The following is an 11,904-nucleotide window of genomic DNA, read 5'->3' on the forward strand; positions in this document are numbered from 1 at the left end:
ACCTCTCCTTCTAATGTATTCGGAATATTAATATAAAATGCTCGTTTTGCTTACTATAGACGCACGTCAGTAGCGCTCTTCTTTAAACATTTGCCACTATGTAGATACAGATAAACAGCACCTCCTCGGACGTGATGTCCGAGGAGGATTTACTCCTCGGACATGTTTCCCTGGCGTTTATGGGTTTGAGTAATGCTTCATACGTGGTTTCTCTTCGGATAGGACGCTCCTCGGACAGGCCTGAGTTTGGAATAGCCCATTATTTCTGGGCCGGGCCCCACATTTACTTACATCTATATATGTATATTGTTTTCAAAAAAAAAAAAAAAATCTTTTTCAAAAAAATTTTCAAAATGCCAAGTATACTATTTCTTCACAAAAACATAATGTTTGAAATAAATTAAAATGAGGTACTATCTTCGAATAGGTGTTGTGGGGTGCCTAACACCTTCCCCACACGTATCCAAACTTCCGAGTCCAAGATCTTTTGTTCGAAACTTTTTTGTTTTCAATTGACCAAAGCCTCTCTGAATTAATTCAGATTAGTTATGTTTATAATCAATTTGAAATTAATCATGCAATTGAATGTACACGATTTAATTTGGATAGCTATATTTTCCATGAATTTTATTGATATTAAATTTTAATTGGACAAGTTTATGGCCAATTAGATGGTCTTCGGTCCCATGTTGCAATTAATGGGGTTGAAATTTTGGGAAAAAATCAACTTTGACTCTTGCACGGTTATTTTGTAGAGGATCGATCTTTGTGCTGACTGGATTACCTATTGGACTGGGTCCTTCCGGCACATCGTGGTTGATTCTTCCTTGAATATTTTGTAGAGAATCGGTCCATGTTCCGACTGGATTACCTATTGGACTGGGTCCTTCCGGTACATCGTGGTTGATTCTTGCTTGAATATTTTGTAGAGAATCGGTCCATGCAGTGACTGGATTCGGTATAGAATTTGGTCCTCTTGGTACATTTTGGTTGTTTCTTGCAGGATGATATTTTTGTGGATCGATCCCTATGCTAACTGGATTACCTATTGGACTAGGTCCTTCAGGTACATCGTGGTTGATTCTTGCTTGAATATTTTGAAGAGAATCAGTCCATGTTCCGTCTGGATTGCCTATTAGACTAGGTCCTTCCGGTACATCGTGGTTGATTCTTGCTTGAATATTTTGTAGAGAATCAGTCCATGTTCCGACTGGATTACCTATTGGACTAAGTCCTTCCGGTACATCGTGGTTGATTCTTGCATGAATATTTTGTAGAGAATCGGTCCATGCAGTGATTGGATTATGTATAGAATTGGGTCCTTCTGGTACATTTTGGTTGTTTCTTGTTGGAAGATTTTTTTGTGGATCGGTCCATTGTGATATTCTAGCACTTGAGCTCATGAAGAAAAGTGAGAGGAAAACAAATAACATGACAATGATCATCTTTCTATTTATCGAGTCAAACATTTTGCCTGCTATAATTTAACAAAGTGGTTGTTGGAATGATGTTTTCACACTATTGTTCACAAACCTTATTTATAAGCCCAAGTATTAGATAATAAAGGTAATATATTTTTATAGTAACCAAACAATATTTGGTCAAAAAATCCTTGGTAATCTCAATCACAAGGTATTTCCATTTTGAATGACTTCTTTTTGGTAATTTTATTGTTGAAATTTAAATAAAAATCCTACAAAGTTATTGTTGAAAATCTATTGTGATTTATGTACATGGAAAAAAATTATTTCCTAGTGCATTTAAAAAGTAATAGATAATTCTTTAATACTCTTGTGAAGGTTAAGACTAAGATGAATAACTTGATAAAACCTTTTACGAGGCAGAATTTTAATGAATAGTGCCTATTTCCTTTTCAATGAAGACAGACACAAGACATTCATTAAAAGATGGGGTGGAAGGTTTGATTAATGAATTATCAAACAATCCAACAACTGGTAAAATCATATGTCGTCGCATAATAGTCATGATTGTATTGTAGTCAAACATATTTATGCTTGTAACAACAAAGGTACTCTCAATCACAAAGTATCATCCTTTCTAATTTTATTTCTGGTAACTCTTTTATTCAATTTTAGAGTAGTGTTTTGTTAGCGCAAATGAATTCCTCTAAACCAAAATTTACCTATATCTTTAAATAAGATGACGGATATTTGGCCTATCGTAATTGTCCATATACTCGCCAATTCACCATCCTCTATCAGAAAATGACTTTCACCTTCCCAATTACACCAGTGAGAATCATTTTGTAGACACCTCGTTTTGAAACTAGGGATCCTCACAAGGTCAAAATCCTAAGTTTCCTTTAGATAAGTGTAAATGTCATTGAAGCCTTTTCTAAAATGAATTGCAAAAACATCGAATTTCACAATGATCTAAGTGAAGCACTGGATGCAAAGATCAAAGAACCCCATCACAAAAGATCAAATTTTACGATCAAAATAAACCCTTGTAATTAATGCCTAAACGATGTGAGCATGATAAATTAATTTTAATTTGAAAATTCCGTTGATATATGTTTTAAGACCAGAATTTAATTTCAATTGAACTCACCGGTCTAATGTCTCCACCCTAGGTACTAAGTGACTAGGTGTGAGCAAGGTTTCCGATTTCCACAAATTGGGTGGGTAGGAGTATGGTAGATTTAGGAATTTCTAAACAAAGACCCCCCCCCCACCACACACACACACACAAAAGAATTTAATTAAAAGAATGGATGAATGCTTAGTGATAATTATGATTATTAAATTATTTTTTAAAATTGATACCAGGGTTATACATAAAATAAAAAATATAAAAAAAAAATTGAAAGTATTAAAACCATAAATTTCTTTAGTATGGGTCATATATTTGGGGTTAGTGAAAATTGGGGAGAAACGGAGGGTAAATTGAAATTTGGGTTTGCACATGGTCGAGTACAAACCTTTGTATTATATGTGCCGATTGGTAGATGAATACCAAGTCCATAGGCAATTATGAATCGCTAGGCATGATACAGTGAGGAAAAAAATCAATGCTATTGTTTGGCTGACGCCAAAGTCATTGGCTAAAAACATCCAAATTCTTCCTATTTTTTTCTTGAGGAATCTTAATTTTTTTTTTTTTTTATGTGTTATTTTGTTAATCTTGCAAGATTGATTTCTTGAACATTTCTTATTTTTGTTTTTTGAATCTGAATTTTTTTTTTTTTTTTTATCTTTTCTTCTTTTTAACCAATTAATTATAGGAGAATGAGAATTTTATTTGAAAAGAATGGTAAAAGTGGAAATACACAAAATTTTCAATTTTTTTTTTTTTTTCAAATTTTGTTAGTGCATTCAACGTTCCTAACCTATCAGGAGGTGAGTATAGTCTATATTGAAAAAAATATGGAAGTGAGCCAATCCAACATATAAGTATAACCAATCACTCTAGGAATGCAACCACACACGCTCTCTAGAGAGGAAGAGGCAGAATTGGCTCGGAGCAACAAGAAGGTGAAGGACTATCATCATGCAGAGTTTAATATTGGCTCAAGGGAAAGCTCTCCAGCTCCGGGGCAGCAAAATACTGGCTCCTTTGCCAAAACCTCCTTCAAGGAGAAGCTTGTGGGTGAAATGCCAGGGGCTTATGTGAATGCTTTTGACTTTGAGAGTCTTATGGAGGAGGATGAGTTCTCTGATGGTGAGGGTAGCGAGTCTAACATTTGGATTCCGGAAGGATGGGTCACTGTCAAACTGATGAAGGAAACAAAACGGTGCATTAGAGGTCCATTGTCGAAAGCTATTATAGTCAAGCTGGTTGGAAGAACAATCAGCCTCACCTACATGCATACCAAGCTTAACCAAATGTGGAGACCATCGACTAGGATGGATTGTGTGGATCTTGGGTATGGATTTTTTCTGGTTAGATTTTTTGCCAAGGAAGATCTGGATAATGTCTTAAGGAGAGGGCCATGGTTCTTGGGTGACCATTTTCTTTCTATTAGACCATGGGAACCTTTCTTTAAGCCTTCAACGACGAATGTCTCCCTCATTGCGGTTTGGATTCGTCTATGTGAACTTCCCTTTGAGCTGTATGAAGCAGAGGTGCTAAAGCAGATTAGAGAGTCCATTGGCAAGGTTCTGAGAATAGATTCCCATACGGCCATGGAGGCTCGTGGCAAATACGCTAGATTGTGCATTCAAATTGATATTAATAAACCTTTGGTGAACACCATCCTTATTGGACGGTTTGAGCAAGCTGTAACCTATGAAGGCGTACAAAGCTTATGTTTTTCCTGTGGTAGACTTGGGCACAAGGTGGAAGCATGCCCCTACACCATTTGTAAGGGGAAAGAGCAGGTGGTTTCGGAAGAGGAGGTGTTGGCTAGCCGAGATGCTACATCACGTGAGACGTATGATAGTCATTCCGTAACGGTCAATAGGGAAAGGACTGAGGTGAGAGAAGACACAGAGGTGGATGGTCAATATGGACCATGGATGGTGGTGAGTAGAAGGACAAATGGGCGGAAGGGAATAAAACCAAATTTCAATACAGAGCGTACTGGAATTTCTGGCCGGGCTGGTGCTGCCCAACTACCTCCGAAAAATCCGGATTGGAGAGGCACGTCGTCTAATAGTACTGACCATTCTCAAAGCATGCTACGCAGGGGCTCTTTGCATGGCGCTGGGGACCACACCAAAAGGATGGAAGCATTCTGGTCACCCAAAAATTTTGGCCTAGGCCTCATGGACCAAATAGATAACTCCAAAATGGACCCAACGGGTAGCTCCTTGTTGGCAAAAGAGACCGGTGACTTTCACTCAGGTATTGGGCCTTCAAAAAGCCTGAAATCTCAAGCCCAAGCCCCTAAAAAGCACCCCTCCTCTGTTAAAGGGAAAAAAGCCCTCGCCAGAGGAGTACGTCCTCCTTCACACATTACTAACGACGGCAACATTGGGGAAAAATTCTCAAATGCCAAACCCGCAGCCCCATCTCCTTCCCATGCCCATACACGGTCTAAGGAGTCGTCAGCTGGCCTGGATCCTTCTTTCAAGTTCACGACTTTGTCCTGTGAGAGTTTTGAGCAGAGGAGCGATTGGATCGACCCACCAGGTGACCAGCAAGCTGGCGCCGTGCGTCCCGAAGCTTTAATCACCAACTGTGAGGATGTAGAAGGTGATCTCAACACCCTTCAATCCAGTGCCATTGATTATAGTATAGCCACAAGTGCGAGTGTTGGGGAAGGAAATGCCGAGGGTTTCTCAAGTCCTCACTTTGGAGATGGATCAATTTATGAAGACTTGGGAATTGATTGTATGGTATCGGAGGAAGGGAATGGAGTCCCTCCTTCCGATTGATTTGTTGTCTCCATTTCTGTTAATTGTTACCATGAATATTCTGATTTGGAATAGTAGAGAAGTGTTAAAACCCGCTTTCCAGACATATGTTCATGAGTTAACTCGGCAGCATGATCTGGCTATTTTTGTAGTGATAGAGACTAAATTGGGTGGTAACAAAGCCAAGGAAATCACAGATAGGCTGCCTTTTGATGGAGCCATTCATACGGAGGCAATTGGTTTCACTGGTGGGTTGTGGTTGCTGTGGAACGAGGATCAAGTGGTGATTCAGGAGCTAGCTAAAACTGAGCAGGAAATTCACATAGAAGTAAAGGTACGTGCCTTAAATCTCTCCTGAATTTTCTCTGTTATTTATGCTAATCCTAGGAATGAAGAGAGATGTGTTCTCTAGAGCAATTTATGTAAGGTTGCAAATTTACATAATAAGCCATGGATTATGGCGGGCGATTTTAATGAACCTCTGGTGCAAGAGGATAAATTTGGAGGCAGGGGTGTTAGTGTGAATCGGTCTCTGGCCTTTAAAGATTGCTTAGATTTATGCAATATGGTTGATATGGGTTTTAATGGTCCAAGGTATACTTGGACTAACAAACGGGATATTAACAATCTCATTTTGGAAAGAATTGATAGATTTTTCATGAACCCGGAGTGGTGTGTTCTCTATCCTGATGCAAAAGTTTCTCATCTGCCCCGTTGCCATTCTGATCATTGCCCGATTCTAATGGAGACCGTTCCGGGTAGAGGGGTTCGTCTCAACAGACCCTTCAGATTTCAAGAATTCTGGTTGTCGGACCTATCCTTTCCCAATATAGTTTCCAGTGCCTGGAGTAGGGACAGGAACTTAGCTGAGTCTATTAAGGTTTTTTCTAAGGAAGCTACCATCTGGAACAGGGATCATTTTGGGAATATCCACCAAAAGAAGAGGAGAATCATGGCTAGAATCTATGGTGCCCAAAAAGCTCTCTCCATCTGTCCAAGCTCCTCCCTCATTAATCTTGAGAACCAACTGCAGCAGGATCTGGAGGTTGTGTTAGACCAGGAGAGGGATCTTTGGATGTTGAAATCCAGAATTAACTGGTTGGTCCAGGGTGACCACAATACAGCTTTTTATCATGTATCTGCCTTAGCTAGAAGGAAAAGGAACCATATTGCCTCAGTCAAAGACGAGAGGGGTTTGTGGTTATCTGATGAGAGTGAAGTCATGGAGCACTTTAGAAGTGGTTTTGTTTCCCTGTACACCACTTCTCTTGAGGCAACCTTTCGAGCTCCAACCCATGATGTTTCCTGGCAGATTCATTTGTCTGAGCAAACTAAGGCATCAATTGGTGCCATGGTCACCATGGAAGAAATTAAAGATTCTTTATGGTCCATGAAACCGTATAAGGCTCCGGGTCCGGATGGTCTTCATGCTGGTTTCTTCCCTTGTTTCTGGCTTGTAGTTGGGGATTCTGTTAAGGAGGAAGTTATGAGAGCTTTCACTGAGAGAAAGGTTCCCGATTATCTCAATAAAACCCTCATTATGCTCATTCCCAAAATCCAAGGCCCTGAAACCATTGGAAATTATAGACCAATTAGTCTCAGTAATACTATCTACAAGATCATCTCCAAGATTATTATTGCTCGAATCAGACCACATTTGGAGCAACTTGTCTTGCCTTATCAAAAGGCTTTTATGCCGAGTAGAAGAGGAGCCGATAATGTTATTATTGTTCAAGAGTTGATTCATACCATTGGTAGAACCAAAGGCAACAAGGGGTATATGGCTATCAAGATTGACCTTGAAAAAGCTTATGACAAAATTGAATGGATCTTCATTAGGGAAATGTTTCTCAAGTTCAACTTCCCTATGAACCTTATTGATATTATTATGAGCTGCGTTTCCTTGGTGTCGACATCTCTTCTCTTTAATGGTGGTTGCCTTGACTCCTTTTGCCCCACTCGAGGTATTAGACAAGGGGACCCCCTGTCGCCTTACCTCTTCATTTTGTGTATGGAGTTTTTGGGTCACTTGATTCAAGAGAAATGTGACGCCAAGCTCTGGTTGCCAGTGAAAGCTTCTAGGAGTGGGCCTTCCTTCTTACACTTATTTTTCGCGGATGACTTGGTCCTTTTTGCTAGAGCAGATTCAGATAACTGTCAGGCCATAAAGGATGTCCTTCGTGAGTTTTGCTTGAGATCTGGGTAGAGCGTGAGCGAAGCCAAGTCTCGTGTGTTCTTCTCCCCCATTGTAGAGCCGGATCAAAGAGACATCCTCTCTGGTATTCTTGGGTTTTACTCAACCCCTAACCTTGGCAAGTACCTAGGGTTTCCCTTCAAGCATTCAGGTGACCGAAAGCATGATTTTGATTTCGTCCTTAATAGAGTCAAGAAGAAGTTGGCAGGGTGGAAAGCTAACTTACTCTCTATGGCTGGCCGAGTGGTTCTCATTCATGCCTCCTCAACCATCCCAAACTATGTGATGCAATATGCTTCTCTTCCTAGTAAAATTCTTAAGGGTATTGACAGGGTCAATAGGAATTTCCTTTGGGGCTCAACGGATCATGCTAAGAAGATGCATTAGGTTAATTGGGCTGAAGTGACAAAACCAAAGGAGACAGGAGGTTTAGGTTTGCAATCTGCTAAAGGTAGAAACACGGCTCTCCTAGCCAAGCTCAACTGGAGATTTCATACAGAGAGGAATGCACCATGGGCTAAGGTTCTCAAGTTTAAATACTGCACTAGACAAAGAATTAATTCTAGGAATGAAGCGAAACTCCCTATGTCTCCGGTTTGGAAAGGGATGAAAAGGGGCGAGGTAGTCTTCAAAAAAGGAGTAAAATGGATTCCAGGCCATGAAAGCTATCTAAATTTCTGGTCTGATTGTTGGTCTAACATTGGTCCTATTAGGCCTCATATCCAAGGCCCGCTCCCGCAAGACTCTGTTAACTTGCAAGTCAAAGATGTGCTCTCTCCAGTCGGATGGGACTGGTCTAATATCCCTTTTGAGCTACCCCCTGAAGTTAAAGCTGACATTCAAGCTATCCCCATTCCTATTGTGACTAGGTGCAATGATAAAATGGCTTGGAAGTTCTCCCCTAGAGGGGATTTTGATATGAGGAGTGCCTATAGCCTTGCCATTAACTCTTCAGGCAATGAGTCTTTCTCTGGTTCTTGGATTTGGAAGCTTCCATCCCTACCTAGAATTCAAATGTTTATTTGGAAGTGCATGCAAAAGAGCATAGGTGTGAAGGAATGCTTAGCAAACAGAGGTATCCCTCTAGAAACCACCTGCCCTCTATGCCACTCAGAAGTTGAATCTATCTTACATGCCCTTCGGGATTGTAGCTTGGTTAAACCCATATGGTACCAGATGGGAACACATTGCTTATACTCCAATTTTTTCTCCCAAGACATCAGAGAATGGTTAATCACTAATTGTAGGCTCAAGTCTTCCCAGAATGGCGTGGGCATCCCCTGGTATGTGCTCTTTTCTTTTACTCTCTGGTTGGTTTGGAAGTAGCAGAACCATATTGTCTTTACTAACAAGGGAGTAAACCCGAATTTATGCAAATTTATTGCTTTACATGCCTCAGAATTTTTCTTGTGTGCTTCTCAACCGAGGCGGCACAATTGGATGGTTATTAAACAAATCAGATGGGAGAAGCCAGATCAGGGGTGGTGGAAACTCAACACTGATGGGTCTTGGGTTGCAGCTTTGGGATCGGCAGCAGGGGGTGGTTTGATTAGAGATAGCAGGGGCAATTGGGTGACTGGCTTTACAAGAAAACTAGGGAATGCTAACAGCTTCACTGCGGAAGTTTGGGCTCTCCGTGATGGCTTGATGTTGTGCGTTCAAAAGAAGATTCCAGCTGTTATTGTTGAGATGGATGCAAAGGCTTTGGTTGATGCGTTGAACAATCCTTCTTACCGAAACTCAGTGATCTCTCCTATTTTTGAAGACTGCAAAAATCTGATTCTGTAGATCCCTCAAGTTCGTATTAAACATGTCTATCGTAAGGCAAATAAATGCGCCGACTGGTTAGCTAATTCTGGCCATTCTCAATCTTTAGATTTTATTATTCACTTTGTTCCTCCCGTGAGCTTAATCCCCTCTGTCGAGGCTGATTGTCATGGTACTTGGTGTAACAAGCGTTGTCCTGAATTTTCCTTTCCTTGGTAGTTGAATATTACTTCCAGTTTACCGAAAAAAAAAAATATATATATATATATATATATATATATGGAAGTTTGTGTACAATATGAAACACAGAAGAGGTTATTATATTTCAATAAAACTTAAAGGGGCACAATGCAAATTTTTAATTAAAAGTTAAGGTGCATTTAATACATTTTGCAAGTTGAATTAAATTTGATTAGTAATGTTACAGTCACAAACTATTTTACAACATTTTTATAAACTACTGATGTGGCAAATTCTTACTAGTTCTAATATGGGTCCACCGCTAACATCACATTTTTGTTTATCAATAATTATTTAAAGAGTAATGCTACAGCCACAAACTATTTTATAACATTTTTACAAAATGTTGAAGTGACCAATCTCTTATTGGTTTTTATTTAGGCCTACCATTGATTAATTTTTCATTTACCAATAATCACTCACCATATTAACAATTTGTAATATAATTTGTATCCCTAGCATTATTCTTATTTGAAAAATGCTAAAACTACATCAGTAGTTTGTAAAAATGTTGTAAAATAGTTTGTGCTTGTAGCATTACTTATATGATATGTGTACTACAACTTGGCAACATCTGACTATAAAAGTAGAAGGAAAATAGATACAAGTATAACCAAAAATCTTTGATAAGCACAAGAAACATGAAACCAGAGATAATATCCCATTTTTTTTGCTTTTTGCTAGTACTTCTCATAGCCTTTGACCTAAGGTAGTTCCTTTTCATGGATACCCTCTCGATTTAGAACTCACTATGTAAGAATCGTCAACAACTTCACTGACGAAACCATTGAGTACCACTGTAAATCTCGAGATGATGATTTAGGCCAAAGAATTCTTCAACCCAAAGAAGAGTGGGAATTTTCCTTCAAAATCAATTTTGGTGGCACAACTCGTTTTTATTGCTACTTTTGGTACCAGAACTTCAATGCTTCTTTTGATGTATTTGATGCAGACGTGGATGAGGATTTAGATTGTGGTGGAGACCACTGCATTTGGACCGCACAAAAAGATAGATTCTACTTATTACAAATAAAACGTAATGAAAATGTAAAGAAGTATGATTGGAAGAAAGAGATATAAAGGTGATTAAAATTTTACCTATCCAAATAAATAAAAATTAAGAATTTGATGAAGCAAAATTTATATGAATTTTGTGACGTACCTAAAGTGTTAGTCTCATGACATCAATATCGGCTCGGCTATTCTCTTTGTTTTTATTTACTTTCTTAAGAAATTTACCCTTTCCTTAAATGAGATCTGCTTACTATTGTTCAATATTCATGTTCTTGTAATTTCAACCGACAACAAAGTCACATCTAGGCATAGTAAGAATATTTGTGGATTTCATATATGTAGAAGAATCTACCATAGAGCTGAAAAACGTAGATCTTTATGTACTTTTTCTCGGGTAGATATCAAGGAGTTGCTTTGGAGGACATAAAACGGTATTTTGTCATCCAGCTTTGGGTTTCATAAGTGGACTTGCAAATGGTTAAGGAATAGTTGCAAGCACAAGAGAGCCAATGAGATCATGACATGTTCAATTGCAATAAATCGAATAATCGATAATTTTTTTTTTTTTTTTGGTGAAAGTTTCAACCTATAGCATAGATTCTTGATGATAATTTTTTATTATTAGATCAAGACACCAATTGGTTTTTGATATAGGCAGTGATTAAATTTCAAATTTCTTATTTAACTATCAAAAATTTTATCAATTGAGCTAAATGAAACCCATACCAAATAATAGATACTAATTTTCTAGACTGTCATATTTAATAGATTTAAAAGTTACAATTTACTTATAGGAAAAAAAAAAACACCAATTTCATCTAGCTCAACCATATTGTTTATTTGTTGCCCAAATTTAAATAAATAAACTCATTAACCTTGTAGAAAAATCATCATGTAGCCCTTACGAATCAAGTTCCCATTTTTTTTTTCCAAAAAAAGGTAATCTCCAAAATTATTATTTTTAGAACCCAAAGTATCATATGACAAATTTGCAATAACCCACAATATTTGTGTGGGAGAGATTATTGTCTAAAAAAAGCATTTCCATTCATCAAATTTTTTATCTGTTCTCTAAATCACTTCTTTCTTTTATTGTTTTACCCCTTTATTCTTCAACACTCCTCTTACTTAAGAGATTTTGACTCAATAAAAATGAAGTGAGAGGGAAGACGATTTTTTTATGTTATTTTCTTGTATTTGAGTCAAGGATTTTGATAGTAAATCTGAGTGTAGTGTGAAGCTAGTGTTATTTCACTGCTAGAGTAGAAAAATGAGGTTTCAAATAAGGTATTAAATTTAAATGTTGATTGGGGAAGAAAAAGAACTCATTTTTCCAAAGATTGAATGGTGATTGAGAAATTTGACCAATGA

This window comes from Quercus lobata, chromosome 5, assembly GCF_001633185.2.
Source record: "Quercus lobata isolate SW786 chromosome 5, ValleyOak3.0 Primary Assembly, whole genome shotgun sequence".
In the NCBI taxonomy this organism is placed as follows: domain Eukaryota; kingdom Viridiplantae; phylum Streptophyta; class Magnoliopsida; order Fagales; family Fagaceae; genus Quercus; species Quercus lobata.